This window comes from Schistocerca cancellata, chromosome 1, assembly GCF_023864275.1.
Source record: "Schistocerca cancellata isolate TAMUIC-IGC-003103 chromosome 1, iqSchCanc2.1, whole genome shotgun sequence".
In the NCBI taxonomy this organism is placed as follows: Eukaryota; Metazoa; Arthropoda; class Insecta; order Orthoptera; family Acrididae; genus Schistocerca; species Schistocerca cancellata.
This window is the reverse complement of record NC_064626.1, coordinates 501,508,321-501,529,510: the sequence shown is the minus strand read 5'-3', so window position 1 is coordinate 501,529,510 and position 21,190 is coordinate 501,508,321. Positions and strand designations below refer to the sequence as shown.

General features: G+C 43.8%; 1 non-coding gene across 1 annotated transcript; it reads left to right on the top strand.

The window, feature by feature from the left end:
* Positions 1-19,009: 19,009 nt before the first annotated feature.
* Positions 19,010-19,084, top strand: Trnat-ugu (transfer RNA threonine (anticodon UGU)). Its single transcript has one exon. It is a non-coding gene; the product is annotated as a tRNA-Thr (tRNA).
* The last annotated feature ends 2,106 nt before the right edge of the window (positions 19,085-21,190 follow it).

Sequence of the window (21,190 nt, the reverse complement as noted above, 5' to 3'; positions counted from 1 at the left end):
TCGTGGATTAATTTTCGCCGGCCGCGGTGGTCTAGCGGTTCTGGCGCTGCAGTCCGGAACCGCGGGACTGCTACGGTCGCAGGTTCGAATCCTGCCTCGGGCATGGGTGTGTGTGATGTCCTTAGGTTAGTTAGGTTTAAGTAGTTGTAAGTTCTAGGGGACTTATGACCTAAGATGTTGAGTCCCATAGTGCTCCGAGCCATTTGAACCATTTGATTAATTTTCCTGCCCCCAAAAGATTGTCAAGACATGAGGAGAACGGAGAACAAGACACGGCAATTTCTATATTGATGATACCAGCAAAAAAGAACAAGTTACTGTCAACCGCTGGATGTGTTCGGATTCGGCATACTCAGTGCCTCTGTCCACAGGTTTACCATCTCGATACGACTTCTGGGCGACGATATGAACTTTAGCCGGCGTAAAAAATTCCTTCAAATGCAGATTCTTCTTTTAGGCAGTTATGTCGACCGGTATTTCTGCTAGTATTCCAATACGCTTGGTATCGAAACGGCTACACCAGTGACCTCCCGATCACTTTGTACGTACAATGATATACTGTTGGGCGTTAGTAACGTGTGTTGTACATTGTGTCAAAGTGCGCGGTTTGTAACATGTGCGGGGCACGGAAGTGTGTATTCTGTTACAGTATATCGTGGAATCGTTTCTTACGGCGGAAACGCTGCTGACGTATGCGTATGCGCAAAGAATCCAACAGACAGTGGCGGGTAGCACCCGCGCGGATGCAGCAGCGGAAACAGCAGTCTGCCGTTTAGATGCACCATAATAAATTAAGAGAAAGAGAAACGAACTTGTAGTGGTAGTAATTGACTAATTGGGTAAGCGGTTTTAGTTACACTATTAGCATTTTGTAATGTTACCATTTTTTTAATAATTGCCAGGAAGAAGTAATTAATATACTCTCGCATGGATGTGTGATGTCCTTAGGTTAGTTAGGTTTAATTAGTTCTAAGTTCTAGGCGACTGATGACCTCAGAAGTTAAGTCGCATAGTGCTCAGAGCCATTAGAACCATTTTTTTAAATTAATATACAGGGTGTAATGGGTATAAGTGCAGATATTTTTGTTGTTGACTAAGGACTGTGTAATGAACATCAGTATTTGCTTCATTTGCAGAATAGCTATTAGAAGCAATACATTTTTAGGTTGGTTAATACCTTTAAATACATTTGGCAAGAACAAGCCATTAACGCTTGTTTTTCCCTGGGCAGCATGTCAGATGTTGAAGTGTGTAAACATGGACGCAAAACAGTTAGTCTATAGTGACAGACCTAGTCTACTTAGTGGCACCGTTGTGGCCTTGCAGAAAACATCAAGTCGTAAAGTTTATGATCTGTTTATGTGAAGACTGTTCGATGCAGTGAAAAAACAACTAACACACTGATGAGTGTACATATTAAGGAATCACATATAAAAATATCTGCACTTATAACCGTTACACTCTGTACAGATTTATGGTTGTTCATTAAAATGTGAATTTTATCTCTTATTATCGTTTCTCAGGTAACAGGCTGTAACACTGAAAAAAAATGTAATATTGATTCAGTGCCTGAATTTCTCTGGAAAGCCGTATCTCAGTTAAAAATATACCACTGGCCTTAATATGTCAACACCATGAATACAGAATGTAACAAATGTCAAATTGGTGTGAAGTATACTAAACTCTTGGATAGGCAGATATTAGCATTTCAGCCCAAAGCTCAAACAAGGTAAAACTAATCCGTCTACATTCTGAATATAAGGAAGGATTATGCACTGGGTTTTTCATTCAGATATCGCATTTGTGTGTTGTTTGGTTGTGAGAGGTTCGTGTTTGGCTTGTTCTGAGACGGAGAAACATCTAACAGCGTGTGTACGAATTCAACTAGCGGAATTTTGGTCTTTCGAAACTGCAGTTTATCCTACCGCGATATTGTTTCTGGCTTTGGTCGGATTGTCACGATTCGCATGCGAATATGAAAATAAATGGTTCGGGAGGGCCATACTTGAGGCAATACAGGGTCTCAACGGCCCAATGCGACTAGCGCCCGAGAGGGCAGACATAATGTTCACTCGGTCATTCAGAACGGAGCAGCCACTGCACGTTCCTTAAGTGAAGAAGTGGGTTTCGTTGCAGCAATACAAGTATCCGCGCGGACTGCCAGCACAGCGGCCATTTATGCGACTTTCCTTGCCACTGTATCAGAGGGTGGCACGCCACTTGTGGTGGACCCAGTGACAACACTGGAAACCGGAGTTGCACCAAGTCGTCTTTCCAGACGAGTAACAGATCTTTGTACGGAATCATGGTGCACATATCCGTATCTGGAGGCTCCGACCGAAACTAACGCTGCCAGACTGCATTTGTCATAAATATACTGCAAAGGTATATGGTGTGATGGCATGGAGTGCCACTGGATACACATCACGGTCACTTCTTGTTTATATTGCTGGAAACGTGGTCAGAAAGTGTCGCTTTTCTGGCATATTTAGGGCGTCGTTGAGGCCTATGTGAAATTATCTTTTCACAAAATAACGTACGACCATACACAGCCAGCGCCGCGTTCTCTTGAGTTACCTCAGTATAGAGGTTGTTCGACTGCTGTCCTGACCAGCACATTCTCCAGACCCCTAACCCACTTGGAAGGTCTGGTCATGGATTGCAGGGAGATTGCCACACCACCACTCGTCACCCACTAGATTGATAAGCTCTCGCATAGAGTAGAAACAGTGTGCAATGACATAATAATGTCTGTCATCCAAGTTCAATTAGACACGATGTCTAGCCAGGTTTGGGCTGTTGTGTCAGATGTGGCAGCTGTGTGTACTAATACTTGTAGAATTTTAGAACATGTTTTTTGCTCGAGTATCATGTTTTTGGAAACCCAGAATCTACTATGTAGGAATCAACATGGATTCCGGAAACAGCGATCGTGTGAGACCCAACTCGCTTTATTTGTTCATGAGACCCAGAAAATATTAGATACAGGCTCCCAGGTAGATGCTATTTTTCTTGACTTCCGGAAGGCGTTCGATACAGTTCCGCACTGTCGCCTGATAAACAAAGTAAGAGCCTACGGAATATTGTATTGTCAATATAATGTATTGTCAACAACACAGACGTCTCGCAGACGCAATCCAAGAACAACGACCAGTAAGACTGCGCGAAGTGCTAACGCCCGCCCACATTCTGCTACACTGACGGAAAATTCTACACAGTAGTAGGGTTAGTAGATCATTCCGTGCGTACTTTATTCACCTGATCTTGCACCCTCAGATTTCAACCTTTTGCATTCTCTATGGAACAACCTTCAAGGAGCTTCCTTTCCGGATGAAAGTTCGCTCCAAAAGTGGTTCGACAAGTGCTTTTCCTCAAAACCACTTGATCTATAAGGTCGCAGAGTCAAGAAGTAACCCTAGCACTGGCAGACTGCTGGAAATAGTGAAGGAGAATATATTATGGATATGTGTATCTGTTGTGTTCATTAAAATTATGGAAAAATGCTACGAACTTATCCACCTTGCCAACTTGCAGAGAGCGGCACCGAGAACATTTCTTTAACCGATAGTGTTTATTGCAGCGAAATACTCATATGCATTATTGTACTAGCTAAACTGGTTTCGATTTATCGGTAGCCAATGACTAGTTGTTGGCTTAAGTCTGTGTTACGAGGGTTACTCCAAAAGAAATGCACACTATATTTTTTAAAAATACAGTTTTCATTCAGCATGTGTGAAAGTTTTACAGTTTGTAGATAAATCCTTCCCGTTTGTTTTCAAACTTTGCTCAACCTGTTCTGGTGAGGGGCGCCGTCGCCGCATGTTTTCAAGATGGCTGCTACACTAGCGTTCGTTCAAATGGTTCAAATGGCTCTGAGCACTATGGGACTCAACATCTTAGGTCATAAGTCCCCTAGAACTTAGAACTACTTAAACCTAACTAACCTAAGGACATCACACACACCCATGCCCGAGGCGGGATTCGAACCTGCGACCGTAGCAGTCCCGCGGGTCCGGACTGCAGCGCCAGAACCGCTAGACCACCGCGGTCGGCCTAGCGTTCGTCAGAAGCAACGTGCTGTCATAGAATTCCTGTGCTGTAAAAACGAGACAGTGGGAAACATCCACAAGAGGTTGAAAAAGGTGTATGGAGATGCTGCTGTCGTTTGCAGTACAGTTAGTCGGTGGGCAAGCAGGTTACGTGATGAAAGCGGGCACGGCAATATTGAGGATTCTCCTCGCAGCGGCAGGCCTCGTAGTACACACACTCCAGACAATGTGCAGAGAGTTAACGAATTGGTGAATGCTGACAGATGCGTCACAGTGAACGAATTGTCATGCTACGTTGGGATAGGGGAAGGAAGTGTTTGCAGAGTACTGAAAGTGTTGGCGTTAAAATAGGTTTGTGCCAAGTCGGTTCCCAGGAAGTTGACAGTAGCTCACAAAGAAACAACAAAAACGGTATGCAGCGAACTTTTGGAACAGTGCGAGAATCGTGCAGATGAATTTCTTGGAAGAATTGTGACAAGTGATGAAACATGGATCCATCATTTTACACCAGAGACGAAGAGGCAATCAATGGAGTGACATCGTGCAAATTCACCCAAGGAAAAAAATTCAAAACCACACTCTCAGCTGGAAAATTTATGGCTACGGTGTTTTTCGATTCCGAAGGACTCTTGCTTGTGGACATCATGCCAAGTGGAACCACCATAAATTCTGATGCATATCTGACGACACTGAAGAAACTTTAAGCTCTACTAAGTAGTGTTCGACCACATCGGCAAAATAAGGATGTTTTGCTGTAGCACGACAATGCACGGCCACATGTCAGTCAGAAAACCACGGAAGCGATCACAAAACTCGAATGGACAACACTGAAACACTCGCCTTACAGTTCTGACCTGGCTCCATGTGACTATCATCTCTTTGGGAAAGTGAAAGACTCTCTTTGTGGAACAAGGTCTGAAGATGATGACTCCCATGTGCACGCTGCCAAACAGTGGCTCCAACAGGTTGGTCCACAATTTTACCGTGCGGCTATAGAGGCGATGGTTCCAACATGACGTAAGGCAGTTGAGAGGGATGGAAATTATGAGGAGAAATGAAAATATTGTTCCTAAGGGGTGTATCTACTCACTGCAAAACCTTCAAACATGTAGAATAAAAGATGGATTTAAAAAAAATAGTGTGCATTTCTTTTGGAGTGACCCTCGTAAAATAGATCAAGTGAAAAGTTTCTTATTTCCAGTTGTGAATAAATGAAATGTTGTTCCACGCGTTCTGGCAATAAAATGAGATTGGAGAAATGTTCTAATTGTCGGTGAAAACTTTCGGTATGAATACTGTCCCGGAGACTTTGCTGGAGTAGGGAGTGAGCCCCCTGCGGCTTGTGGCTGGACGGCCAGTGCGGTGGCACGGATTAGTGCGTCATGCATTCTGCACGGCCCTGCCCGCACGCTAGCCGCACGCGCGTTCTGCTGCAACCGCAGCGGCAGTCACGCAATGCAGGCAGCAAGCGAGGGGCCCCCCTCTGCAAGCTCTGCGCGACCGCCTACTCTGTTTCCACACAGGCTGACAACCTGCTGCTTACAATGGTATACGCATGCTTTCACTAACTCTATAGTTAAATGATGGGAACTGGGGAACCTTCACAACTGGAACTGTGAAAGTCGCTAAATTCTTCGTGGTATTACACTACTGGCCATTAAAATTGCTACAGCAAGAAGAAATGCAGATGATAATTGGACAAATATATTATACCAGAATTGACATGTGATTACATTTTCACGCAATTTGGGTGCATAGATCCTGAGAAATCAGTACCCAGAGCAACTACGTCTGGCCGTAACAACGGTCTTGATACACTTGGGCATTAAGTCAAACAGAGGTTGGATGGCGTGTACAGGTACAGCTGCCCATGCAGCTTCAACACGATACCACAGTTCATCAAGAGTAGTGACTGGCGTATTGTGACGAGCCAGTTGCTCGGCCATCATTTACCAGACGTGACTAGAGCCACGGGTCGTAACACATCTGAAATGTAACGTCCACTGTTTAAAGTGTCGTCAATGCGAACAAGAGGTGACCGAGACGTGTAACCAATGGCATCCCATACAATCACGGCGGGTGATACGCCAGTATGGCGATGACGAATACACGCTTCCAATGTGCGTTCACCGCGATGTCACCAAACATGGATGCGACCATCATGATGTTGTAAACAGAACCTGGATTCATCCGAAAAAATGACGTTTTGCCATTCGTGCACCCAAGTTCTTCGCTGAGTATACCATCGCAGGTGCTCCTGTCTGTGATGCAGCGTTAGGGGTAACCTCAGCCATGCTCTCCGAGCTGATAGTCCATGCTACTGCAAACATCGTCGAACTGTTCGTGCAAATGGTTGTTGTCCTGCAAACGTCCCCATCTGTTGACTCAGGGATCGAGACGTGGCTGCACGATCCGTTACAGCCATGCGGATAAGATGCCTGTCATCTCGACTGATAGTAATACGAGGCCGTTGGGATCCAGCACGGCATTCCGTATAACCCTCCTGAATCCATCGATTCCATGTTCGGCTAACAGTCATTGGATCTCGACCAACGCGAGCAGCAATGTCGCGATACGATAAACCGCAATCGCGATAGGCTACAATTCGACCTTTATCAAAGTTGGAAACGTGATGGGACGCATTTCTCCTCCTTACACGAGGCATCACAACGTTTCACCAGGCAACGCCGGTCAACTGCTGTTTGTGAATGAGAAATCGGCTGGAAACCTTCCTCATATCAGCACGTTGTAGGTGTTGCCGCCGACGCCAACCTTGTGTGAATGCTCTGAAAAGCTAATCATCTGCATATCACAGCATCCTCATCCTGTCTGATAAATTTCGCGTCTGTATCACGTCATCTTCGTGGTGTAGCAATTTTAGTGTAGCAAGAGTAGTGTAGGTCTGCAACTTGGCTTCTGCCGTTTTGTACTAGACGCCGTAGCGGCAGTTACTGGTTCAGATGGTTGGACGCAAGTATCATGCAATAAGCTCAGGTATTTGTAGACATAAAGCCATCAAAATATTAGGCGATTTGTGATTGCATCATAAAGTTAATCTCCACTAAGTACAACTTCCGAGCCCAAATCTCGTCACTTGCGGGAAATTTTAATTTTGTGCTTTAACATGAAGAAATCTGCGGTTGAGGCCAATAAAATGCTGGATAACATCTATGGTGAGACAACAATTTGTGAAAGAAGGTGCAGACTATGGTTTCAAAGCTTCCACAACGGTGATTTTGACGTCGAAGTCTGTAATGGCGGTAGAAGCGGGAATGTTCTAGAAGCTATTGAAACCGACGGTAATAATCACAGAAAGCCATGATCGAAAGCACTTGATGCGTTACAGTCGACCACTGATAGACAAACGGTCATAGCACAGAAACAGACATGAAAAAGCGACTTTTCAGCTTCACAATGTTCGACACCAAGTCTCAAAATCCGTGAAAACGTTAAAATGGAAAGTCGTACCTCTCGCCATATTCTCTAGACATTTTCCCCTTCCACTACAACCTTCTCCGATCAATGGTACGCGGCCCAGTTGACCAGCACCTCCGATCATATGAACAGGTGCGTAATTCGATCGCTCCATCGGCCTCCTCAAAAGACGTCCACGTTCTCACGCTGCGGCATTTGCACACGGACCAAAAGATTGAAGAAAGTCGTGGCTAACGAGCCAGTACATTGAATCGTAAAGTTTTGTAAGTTTTTCATAATAAATCCTCGAACTTTGAGAAAAAAATGGCGGAAGCATAGTTGTAGATCTAATACATTGCCTATATCGCAGCGTTTCATCCCTATCTGTGAAGAATATCATCAGGGACACCGTAGCTAATGACTGACTGAAAGGATTCATCGGAAATAGGCAACGGTAACGCTCAGTGTGCCCGCTTTCTGTTAATATGGCACGCACCAGTCTATCACTCTGGCACGACAGCGATGACAACAGCCGACAATTACCAAACTACGCTCTATTCATAAAAAATAAGCGAGATAGGAGGCAGATCTGCACGGATTTGTGAAACAATGGAATTTCATTTCAGTTACAAGCGAGCCATAGTATGCGCCAGCTTTTACATCCACACTCCGCAAGCCACATTACGTTTGTGGCGGAGGTTGCTTGAGGTACCAACACCGTTTCGTCACACTTCCTGGTCCATTCGCGAATGGTGCGTGCGGAAACGATTGAAGGAAAATCTTGGTATGAAATCCAGTTTCTATGGTTTTTCCCCCGTGGTCATTTCGTTAGATGTCTGTTAGAGGAAACAACACCTTGCCTAACTCTGCTTCGAACGTTCAGTGCGGAATTGTGAAGATATACCTCACTATTACGCACTACGCCTCTCTTGGAGCTTCTGCCGTTGGAGTATAGTGAATCCTCTCCATAAGGCTCTCGCGATTGCAAAACGAACACGTGACGTAAGGCGTCTCTCTTCTTTGGATATCCTCTATTTCTTCTGTTAATCTTAAACAGACAAATGTCACAGGCGGACAAACGATATGTATTATGAAACCGTTATCCCGGATCCCAGTATGAGTTACAAATTCTCTCACCAACGGAGGACAGGCGCAACAAAAACTTGAATTGCAGCGTTTCGCGAAAAATATTATGTTAAAAGCTTCACGTAGTAAGATTAGTATTACAGTTATAAATTGAGTGTTTGTCTTGAGGGTGCGAGACCAAAGGCTCTCAAATACCAGCAATATCTTCATCCAGTGTATGAGAATGAGAGCACTTCCAACAAGTTTTACACCTACACTACTGGCCATTAAAATTGCTACACCACGAAGATGACGTGCTACAGACGTGAAATTTAACCGACAGCAAGAAGATGCTGTGATATGCAAATGATTAGCTTTTCAGAGCGTTCACACAAGTTTGGCACCAGTGGCGACACATAAAACATGCTGACATGAGGAAAGTTTCCAACCGATTTCTCATACACAAACAGCAGTTGACCGGCGTTTCCTTGTGAAACGTTGTTGTGATGCCTCGTGTAAGGAGGACAAATGCGTACCATCATGTTTCCAACTTTGATAAAGGTCGGATTGTAGCCCGTCGCGATTGCGGTTTATCGTATCGTGACATTTCTGCTCTCGTTGGTCGAGATCCAATGACTGTTAGGAGAATATGGAATCGTGAATCGGTGGGTTCAGGAGTGTAATACGGAACGCCGTGCTGGATCCCAACGGCCTCGTATCACTAGCAGTCGAGATGACACGCATCTTATCCGCAAGGCTGTAACGTATCGTGCAGCCACGTCTCGATCCCTGAAACAACAGGTGGGGACCTTTGAGAGACAACAACCATCTGCACGAACAATTCGACGATGTTTGCAGCAGCATGGACTATCAGCTCGGAGACCATGGCTGCGGTTACCCTTGACGCTGCATCACAGACAGGAGCACCTGCGATGGTGTACTCAACGAAGAACCTGGGTGCACGAATGGCAAAACGTCATTTTTTCGGATGAATCCAGGTTCTGTTTACAGCATCATGATGGTCGTATCCGTGTTTGGTGACATCGCGGTGAACGCACATTGGAAGCGTGTATTCGTCATCGCCATACTGGCGTATCACCCGACGTGATGGTATGGGGTGCTATTGGTTACACGTCTCGGTCAGCTCTTGTTCCCATTGACGGCACTTTGAACAGTGGACGTTACGTTTCAGGTGTGTTACGACCCGTGGTTCTACCCTACATTCGATCCCTGCGAAACCCTACATTTCAGCAGGATAATGCACGACCGCATGTTTCAGGTCCTGTTACTTGCCTTTCTGGATACAGAAAATGTTCGACTGCTTCCCTGGCCAGCACATTCTCCAGATCTCTCACTAATTGAAAACCTCTGGTAAATGGTGGCCGAGAAACTGGCTCGTCGCAATACGCCAGTCACTACTCTTGATGAACTGTGGTATCGTGTTGAAGCTGCATGGGCAGCTGTACCTGTACACGCCATCCAAGGTCTGTTTGACTCAATGCCCAGGCGTATCAAGGCCGTTATTACGGCCAGAGGTGGTTGTTCTGGATACTGATTTCTCAGGATCTATGCACCCAAATTGCGTGAAAATGTTATCACATATCAGTTATAGTATAAAAAATTTGTCCAATGAATACCCGTTTATTATCTGCATTTCTTCTTGATGTGCAATTTCAATGGCCAGTAGTGTAATTTCAAACCCTTACGAAATATTTTCTCGCTGCCCCCACCCCCTTTCCCCCGTCCAATAAAACATCGCTTAATACATTTCCGCTGATCATGCAGTCTAACGTCAGCATCAAGCACCATGTTAAAATTTATTGCTTTCTACTACAGACTCTATCTGCAATACGCTTGCAAATAGTATCTACATATATCATGGAATGTGCTTGCAAAATTTTATCGTTGTGCGAACATAGTTCAGGATATATGACATCGTTAACATTTACATGTGTGAAAATAAAGCTTTTCCTTAAAATGTAGTGTAAATTGCCCATACTATATTCATCCAGGGTTTCACACTGAATAAATTAGAGATTTTCAACCAACTTTAAGGTCAGCTCCAAATCATTCCTAAACATTATTTTGGAATACATTCTTAAAGTCAGATGTTTAACACATTGATTCATTTGTAAAGTAATCAGACTTTGAAGTTATTTTATACATGGGAATTCAATTCTTTAAAGAATCTGGGGATTTACTGGTAATGAAAAATAGTTTCAAAGTAAGTTTTGTAAGCCACTTATTTTGTACAAAGGTTTGGTTTTCTTAGATCGTTGGGCTAAGTGGTCTTGCCGGCACGGTAGCTCAGCGTGTTCGGTCAGAGGGTTAGCAGCCCTCTGTAATAATAATAATAAAAAAAAAACTGAGTTAATCGATCAACAACGAACTTCAACGGATGTCTTACGACGTCCGCCCCGAGCAGAAGCAACGAACAAAAGCGAAAAAAATGAGATTAAAAAAAAAAAAGGTGGTAAAGCGCGTGACTGGAAACGGAGAGGTAGCGGGATCGAATCCCTGACGAACAACGGAAATTTTTCGGTTTACATTTACGAGGGCTATCCACAAAGTACATTACGTTTTGGAATTAAAAATAAATAAAGTATTGGAAATTTTTTTTATTATATACAGATGAAAGCCACACTTAAATACTACTTTTCTACATAGTTGCCATTTAAATTAAGGCACTTATCGTAGCGATGGACGAGCTTGGAAATTCCTTCGCCGTAAAATTAGGCCGCCTGCGCCTTCAACCACGTGGTTACCTCTTTTGGGACAGAAAAGGTGTGATTTTTGTGGATTTCCTGAAAAGGGGCACTACAATAAACTCTCAAAGTTATTGCCAAACTCTGCACAACCTCAGAAGAGCAATACAAAACAAGCGCAGGGGAAAGTTGGGCTCAAAGATCTTGCTGATTCACGACAACGCCAGGGCCCACACGGCAAATGCCACTCGTGGAGTTCTCGAATCTTTTAAGTGGGAGTTGTTTCCTCATCCGCCGTACAGTCCCGACCTGGCACCGAGCGACTTCCACTTACTCCCAGCAATGAAGAAGTGGTTGGCTATGCAGCGTTTTGATGACGACCCACAGCTTCAAGAAGGGGTAACCACGTGGTTGAAGGCGCAGGCGGCCGAATTTTACGACTAAGGAATTTCCAAGCTCGTCCATCGCTACGATAAGTGCCTTAATTTAAATGGCAACTATGTAGAAAAGTAGTATTTAAGTGTGGCTTTCGTCTGTATATAATAAAAAAATTTCCAATACTATATTTATTTTTAATTCCAAAACGTAATGTACTTTGTGGATAGCCCTCGTAATATAGACTTTACACTCTGTGATGTCAAGGTTCACCATGAACGACACGTTGTTCAGATTCCACGTTAAACTGTAGGTCCTCTTACCCAGTGGGATCACGGAGGTAGGTTAGGATACCCAATTACCAAAGTGGTGTCGGACTGAGAGACTTGTATGAGGCCGATGGGCCACACAGAATTAGCTATTATTAATTACTTTCATGCGGAGTCTTCCAATGAGTCTTAACCTGTCGTCTGCTAGTTTTATGTTGTTTTACGGTTGGCACTGTTCACAGGGAGTTTTGTCAATAGTGTAATCGTATATTAATAGATCTTTCCGTCTAATTACGCACAGTAGGATTAATTTTTTTTTTGCAAAGAGGATCAACTAACAGACCCTTCATCAAGCGTCAAACCTCTGCAGGTCTTACTGCAATTTTTCTACAGCTTTCTCCACGGGTTACGTATCGAAACTACTGAAATTCAACCCTCTGACCACGGCTTCACCGCTTAAGCATGTGTCGCACATACTGCACACATTTGTTTCTGAATCTTTGCTGTATTTCACCGTGCGACTCCAGACAGGATGGTAAATTTATCTTTAGATCCAGGCGTGTGGCCTGATCTTTGGTCCCAAATACATGTAGACAAAAATATGGGCTCGCCGCAGTGCTCATTCTTGCTGCCTGCTTCACACAATGACCAGCACAAATAACAGACAAACTGGATCTCAGAGTTTTAAAGTATTCAAAGCCAACTAAATACGTGATGGTAGACACTAAATATGGTTTCATGAAAATATTCAGGAAAACTTTAAATCTCTTTCCTAACTTACCTTCCCCTCCTAATACTTTCTCCCCTCTATCACCGCCTCGTCCATCCTGTCTCTTCTCCACCTGCTTCCGCACATGTTAGTACGAGGGTAATCCCAAAAGTAAGGTCTCATATTTTTTTGTAGGTACATGACCAGTTTATTTCTACAATGGTTTACATCAGTTTACAGCTTGAACATTTAGCTATTTTTCGACATAATCACCATTTCTGTCGATGCACTTTTGTAGACGCTGTGGCAGTTTTTGTATGCCCATGTCATACCAGCTCGCCGCCACGCTGTTCAGAAATTTATGAACGTCTTCTTCCACCTCGTCGTCGGAGCTGAATCGCTTTCCGGCCAAATGCTCTTTTAACCTAGGGAACAGGTGACAGTCGCTGGGCGACAAGTCAGGACTATAGAGTGAGTGTGTGATTGTGTTCCACTGAAACTGTTGCAGGAGGGCAACGGTTTGCCGAGCGATGTGTGGGTGAGCTTTGTCATGGAGAATGTGTACGCCCTTGCTCAACATTCCTCTTCTCCGGTTCTTATTTGCCCGTTTGAGTTTTTTCAGAGTCTCTCAGTACCTGGTCCCAGAGGGCATAAAGTGGACCAACAATACCCCTTTCCGATCACAAAAAACGGTTGTCATGACTTTATCGGCAGACTGTGTTTGTTTGAATTTCCGCGGCTTTGGCGAAGAAGGATGCCGCCACTGGCGTGATTGTTGCTTGGTCTCAGGTGTAAAGTGGTATGCCCAGGTTTCATCTCCCGTGACAATTGAGTCCAGAAAGTTGTCCTGTTCAGCTGCAAGGCGGTGAAGAAATGCGCAGGAAGCATCAACTCTTTGCCGCATGTGGTCCTCAGACAGCATGCGTGGCACCCATCTTGCGCACAACTTCCGGTAGTTTAATGTTTCCGTTATAATTCTGTGAGCGGTGCTTCAGGAAACCTCAGGAACCAATGTGCAGAGATCATCCAGGGCGAACCGCTGAGGTTCATGCATGCTTTGCCTTACCTTCAACACTGTCTCCTCAGAAACTGACGGTCTCCCGCTCCTTTATTCGTCATGAATTATGGTCTGACCAGCTGCAAACTCTCTACACCACTTACGAACATTTTTGACAGCCATACGCGACTCACCATACACTTCCGTCAATTGGCGATAGATTTCAATCGGCGCAGTTCCCTTTGCGTTCAAAAACCGAATAACTGGCGGTAACATCCAACGGAAGCTCAATTCGCATCGGCTGCCAAGCCAAGACTGAGCGCCTCAGCGCGGCGTGCGCATGTTTAAACACAGCGCGTGAAGCACTCTTCATAACAGTGCGACCAACTGCCACACAAACAAAGTTCTGTACTTATAAAAAAAAATAGGAGACCTTAGGATTACCCTCGTATTATCACTACAAAATTATTTAAGCGGAAATACGAGTCCGGTATGAGATTTAACTAGAGAACCTGGCAGTGCTTCGCAATTGCTAAATCCTTATGGGAATCGGATGTGTGTCCTAAACTCCTTCTCCCCCCTCTCTCTGTCCACCACCTCCTTCTCCCTCTCTTTGCTTATCTCCTATTCCTGCCTCTCCGCGACTTCACTTCCACTCTTCCTATCCCTCTCCTCCTCCTCCCTCCTGTCTCTACCTTTCACCTCCTCTCCCCTCTCTCTGTCCATCTCCTCCTACCCCTCTCTACGTCGCTTTCCTCATCCCCTTCTCTATGTCCATTTCCCCATTCTCTCTGACCTCGAAACTTTCGTATTGTTATTGCGAATGAAACCGTGATTGCGATTTAAAGTTGTTTAAAATAAATGAGTAAATCAATTGGGGTCATTAGTATACGCGGTAAGAGAAACCTCCCCAGCTGCTGGATCTGTGAAGATAGTAGTTTCAGTGAAACTGTTTCGCACAGTTACAGTCAGCAAACGGGCAGGTTCACGAGGTTTCAGACGATTCAGACACTGCAGTGGAATTCTAATCACAAGCCGATAAGCTACAAATACAACTTCAAGTTTCCTATTAACCAAATGCGTGAAAGAAACAAGCATCGATCATTATGAAATAATATATACTGAAACAGTCACTTGTTACTAATATTTTTCTAGCAGACTCATTTCGGCAGCATGTTCAATCATCAGGTTCATTTACAGTTACCTTCCCTTCGCAGTTAATGTGAAGTGGGTTAGTTTCATTGGCTGTGTGTGCCAGAGAGGTTGTTGTTGTTGTAGTCTTCAGCCCAGAGACTGGTTTGATGCAGCTCTTCATGTTATTCTGTCCTGTGCAAGCCTCTTCACCTCCGCGTATCTACTGCAAAGTACATCCTTCCGAATGTGCTTAGTGTATTCCTCACTTGGACTCCCTCTACGATTTTTACATTCCGCGCTGCCCTCCAATACTAAACTGGTGATCCGTTGATGCCTCAGAACATGTCCTACCAACCGATTCCTTCTTGTCAAGCTGTGCCACAAATTCCTCTTCTCCCCAATTCTATTCAATTCCTCCTCATTAGTTAGTGATCTACCCATCAAATCTTCTTCATTCTTCTGTAGCACCGTATTTCGAATGATTCTATTCTCTTCTTTTCTAAACTATTTATCGTCCATGTTTCACTTACGTATATGGCTACACTCCATACAAACACATTCAGAAAAGACTTTCTGACACTTAAATCTACACTGGATATTAACAAATTTCTCTTTCTCAGAAACGCTTTCCTTGCCATTGCCAGTCAACATTTTATGTCCTCTTTACTTCGACCAACATCCGTTGTTCTGCCATCGGTTTCTGTACAAATTGTAAATAGCCTTTACTTCCCTGCATTTGACCCCTGCGACCTTCAGAATTTGAAAGACAGTATTCCAGTCAACATTGTCAAAAGCTTGCTCTAAGTCTACAAATGCTAGAAACGTAGGTTTGCCTTTCCTTAATCTATCGTCTAAGATAAGTCGTAGGGTCAGTATTGCCTCAAGTGTTCCAATATTTCTACGGAATCCAAACTGATCTTCCCCGACGTCGACTTCTACCAGTTTTTCCATTCGTCTGTAAAGAATTCGAGTTAGTATTTTGCAGCCGTGACTTATTAAACTGATAGTTCGGTAATTTTCACGTCTGTCAACACCTGCTTTCTTTGGGATTGGAATTATTATATTCTTCTTGAAGTCTGAGGGTATTTTGCCGGTCTCATACATCTTGCTCACCAGATGGTAAAGTTTTGTCAGGACTGGCTCTCCCAAGGCCGTCAGTAGTTCCAATGGAATGTTGTCTACTCCCGGGGCCTTGTTTCGACTCAGGTCTTTCAGTGCTCTGTCGAACTCTACACGCAGTATCTCCCATTTCCTCTTCATCTACATCCTCTTCCATTTCTATAATGTTGTCCTCAAGTACATCGCCCTTGTATAGACCCTCTATATACTCCTTCCACCTTTCTGCTTTCCCTTCTTTGCTTAGGACTGGGTTTCCATCTGAACTCTTGATATTCATACAAGTGGTTCTCTTATCTCCAAAGATCTCTTTAATTTTCCTGTAGGCAGTATCTATCTTACCCCTAGTGAGATAAGCCTCTACATCCTTACATTTGTCCTCTAGCCATCCCTGCTTAGTCATTTTACACTTCCTGTCGATCTCATTTTTGAGACGTTTGTATTCCTTTTTGTCTGCTTCATTTACTGCATTTTTATATTTTCTCCTTTCATCATTTAAATTCAATATTTATTCTGTTACCCAAGGATTGCTATTAGCCCTCGTCTTTTTACCTATTTGACCCTCTGCTACCTTCACTATTTCGTCTCTCAAAGCTACTCATTCTACTTCTACTGTATTTCTTTCCCGCCGGCCGCGGTGGTCTAGCGGTTCTAGGCGCTCAGTCCGGAACCGCGCGACTGCTACGGTCGCAGGTTCGAATCCTGCCTCGGGCATGGATGTGTGTGATGTCCTTAGGTTAGTGAGGTTTAATTAGTTCTAAGTTCTAGGGGACTTACGACCACAGATGTTAAGTCCCATAGTGCTCAGAGCCCCCCCTCCCCCCTTTATTTCTTTCAACCATCCTTGTCAGTCGTTCCCTAATACTCTCCCTGAAGCTTTCTACAACCTCTGGTTCTTTCAGTTTATCCAAGTCAGATCTCCTTAAATTTCCAACTTTGTGTAGTTTCTTCAGTTTTAATCTACATTTCATAACCAATACATTATGGTCAGAGTCCACATCTGCCCCTGGAAATGTCTTACATTTTGAAACCTGGTTCCTAAATCTCTGTCTTACCACTATATAATGTATCTGATACCTTCTAGTATCTCCAGGATTCTTCCATGGGATTCTTGAACCAAGTGTTAGCTATGATTAAGTTATGCTCTGTGCAAAATTCTACCAGGCGGCTTCCTCTTTCATTTCTTCCCCCCAATCCATATTCATCTACCACGTTTCCTTCCCTCCCTTTTTCTACTATCGAATTCCAGTCTCCCATGACTATTAAATTTTCGTCTCCCTTCACTATCTTAATAATTTCTTTTATTATATCATTAAACATTTCATCAATTTCTTCGTCATCTGCAGAGGTAGTTGGTGTATATACTTGTACTATTGTAGTAGGCGTGGGCACTGAAGTGAAATGAAAAGAAGACAAGGATTTCTGGTCAGATGAGTACAGGCTAATACCAACGGTAGCACAAAAATTGTATAACGGGAGTAGAATTCATTATGAATAGGAAGGTAGAACAGAGAGTGTGTTACTGTTAACAGTTCAGTGACAGGGCTATTCTTATCAGAACTGACAGCAAATCAACACTGACAATGATAGTTTAGTTGCCGGCTGGGGTGGTAGAGCGGTTCTAGGCGCTACAGTCTGGAACCGCGCGACCGCTACGGTCGCAGGTTCAAATCCTGCCTCGGGCATGGATGTGTGTGATGTCCTTAGGTTAGTTAGGTTTAAGTAGTTCTAAGTTCTAGGGGACTGATGACCTTAGAAGTTAAGTCCCATAGTGCTCAGAGCCTTTTGAACCATTTTTTGATAGTTTAGTTACAATGCCGACGTTGCAAGCAGGTGAAGATGAAGAGCTAGAGAAAAAGGATGAGGATATTGAAAGGGTAATACACTAAGTAGAGGGAGGTGAAAATCTAAAGCCGGGCATGGAGTTTTAGGGGAAGGAGTAAAAGAAAAGATTAGAGGAGAACGCGGGCTTGTAACGAGCAATGAAAGAGGAGGAAGGTAATTCAGTTCTGTACTGAATTTTAGCTTGTAATAGCGAATACTCTGCTCAAGAGTCACATGAGGAGGAGGTACACTTGGAAAAGCCTGGGTGATACGGGGAAATTTGAGATAGATTACATCATGGTCAGACATAGATTCCGAAATCAGATTGCCTGCTGCATTGAAGGCGTACCCAGAAGCAGATATAGGCTCAGAACACAATTTAGTTGTGATATAGAGTAAGCTGAAGAGAATAGTCAGGAAGAATCAGTACACAAAGAAGTCGGATACGGAAGTACTAAGGAGTGACGAGATACGCTTGAAGTTCTTGAAGGTCATAGATACAACAATAAGGAAAATCTCTGTATTCAGTACAGTTGAACAGGAATGTACATCGCTAAAATGGGCAGTCACTGAAGTTGGAAAGGAAAACAGAGGTACAAAGAAGGTAACTCGGGAGAAACCACGGGTAATAGAAGAAATACTTCAGTTGATCGACGAAAGAAGGTACTACAAAAATGTTCAGGGAAATTCAGGATTACAGACACACAAGCCGCTGAGGATTGAAATAAATAGTGAGTGCAGGGAAGCTAAGACGAAATGGCTGCAAGAAAAATGTGAAGAAGTGGAAAAAGGAATGATAGTCGGAAAGACTGACTCGGCATATAGAAAAGTAAAAATATCCTTCGCTGAACTTAAAAGCAAGAGTGGTAAAATTAAGTGTGTAACGGGAATTCCACTGTTAAATGCAGGAGAGAGAGTGGATAGTTGGAAAGGGGACACTGAAGTCCTCTAGGACTGAGGAGATTTGTCTGATGTGGTAGAAGAAGAAAGAGGTGTCGGTTTAGAAGAGATAGGGGCTCCAGTATTATAATCAGAATTTAACAGAGCTTTGTAGGACTTAAAATAAAATAAGGCAGAAGGGCTAGATAACATTCCATCAGAATTATATACTTATATGGACATATATCCATGCAAGAGCATAGTTCTGGCAACACTGGCCATGACCTTGTTCTTCTGTGCGGATGCACACATATTCCTCGAACTCTTACGGGACTTGGTAAGAATGTCTTCCACGAGTAATGAGTGTGTTGGGTAGGGACACTACGAATGTAGTGTGTGGACATACAAGGTGAGAATGTGGGTCTCGTGCGAGGCGTGCGCGAGATAGTCCTTGCAGTCGCATTATCCTCTGTGCCGTCGTTGGCTCAGATGGATAGAGCGTCTGCCATGTAAGCAGGAGATCCCGGGTTCGAGTCCCGGTCGGGGCACACATTTTCACCTGTCCCCGTTGATATATATCAACGCCTTTGAGCAGCTGAAGGTATTAATATAATTCTAATTTCGTTCCATCAGAATTTCTAAAAATCATTGGGGTAAGTGGCAACAAAACGACTATTCGCGTTGTGTGCAGAATGTGTGACTCTGAAGATATACCTTCCGACTTTCGGAAAAATATCACCCACAGAATTCCGAAGACTGCAAGAGATGATAAGTGCGAGAATTATCGTACAATCAGCTTAACAGCTGATTCATCCAAGTTGCTGTCAAGAATAACATACTGAAGAACGGAAAAGAAAATTGAGGATGTGTTAGATGACGATCAGTCTGGCTTTAGGAAAGGTAAAGGCACCAGGGAAGCAGTTCTGAAGTTGCGTTTGTTAATGCAAGTAATACTAAAGAAGAATCAAGACACCGAGGAAAATAGCGTAAGCTATAGGGCGTGACGGATAATATACAATATGTACAACATGCAAGAGGGAACAGGAAGAGAGGACGACGAAGAACGAAGTGCTGGGATTGAAAAGGGCTTAAGACAGGGATGTATTCCTTCGCCCCTACTGTTCAACCTGTACATCGAAGAAGCAATGATGGAAATAAAAGAAAGCTTCAGGAGAGGAATTAAAACTCAAGACGAAAGGAAATCAATGATACGATTCTCTGATGGCATTGCTGTCTTGAGTGAAAGTGAAGAAGAATTACATGATATGCTGAACGGAATGAACAAATCTAATAAGTCAGAATATGGATTGAGAGTAAATCGAAGAAATATGAAAGTAATGAGAAGTAGCTGAAATGAGGACAGCGAGAAATTTAACATCAGGATTGATGGTCACTAAGTTGATGGGGTTAAGGAATTCTGTTACCTAGGCAGCAAAATAATCAATGACGGACGGAGCAACGAGGACATCAAAGCAGACTACTACTGTAAAAAAGGGCATTTCTGGCCAAGGTAAGTCTACTGATATCAAACATAGGCCTTAATTTGAGAAAACAACTTCTGAGAATGTACGTTTGGAGCACAGCATTGTACGGTAGTGAAACACGGACTGTGGGGAAACCGGAACAGAAGAGAATCGAAGCATTTGAAATGTGGTGTTACAGGCGAATGTTGAAAATTATCCGCGCGGGATTAGCCGAGCGGTCTGCGGCACTGCAGTCATGGTCTGTGCGGCTGGTCCCGGTGGAGGTTCGAGTCCTCCCTCGGGCATGGGTGTGTGTGTTTGTCCTTAGAATAATTTAGGTTAAGTAGTGTGTAAGCTTAGGGACTGATGACCTTAGCAGTTAAGTCCCATAAATTACACACCCATTTGAACATTTTTTTGTTGAAAATTAGGTGGGCTGATAAGGAAAGGAATGAGAAAGTTCTGCTCAGAATCTGAGAGGAAAGGAATATGTGGAAAATACTGACAAGCAGATGGGACAGGATAATAGGACATCTGTCAAGACATCAGCGTATGACTTCTGTGGTACTAGAGGGAGCTGTAGAGGGCAAATACTGTAGAGGAAGACAGAGATAGGAATACATCCAGCAAATAATTGAGGACGTAGGTTGTAAGTGTTTCTCAGAGATGAAGGGCCGCGCGGGGTAGTCGCGCGGTCTCAGGCGTCTTGTCACGGTCCGCGCGGCTCTCCCCGTCGGAGGTTCGACTCCTTCCTCGGGCATAGGTGTGTGTGTTGTCCATAGCGGAAGTTAGTTTAAGTTAGATCAAGTAGTGTGTAAGCTCAGGGACCGTAGTCCTAAGCTGTTTGGTCTCATAAGATCTTACCACAAATTTACAAATTCAGAGATGAAGAGCTTGGCACAAGAGAAGAATTTGTGGCAGGCCGCATCAAACCAGTCAGAAGACTGACGACCTCGGGAACAAAAATCAAGCGTTTTTTTTTTTTCCAACCACGCACTGCGGTGCGGAACGACCTGCGACCGCCTGTACAAGAAGTTCACCTCGTCTTGGTTTAAATGTAGTTATTTCGCGTTACCACTTCAAAATCACATCTGCAGCAATCGACTTGGGCAGCCATAGAAGGGTGGAAATGTTCCTGATTGATTTTTTCAATTCTTTATTCTTAATCTTTTATATAACCCACCACCTAAC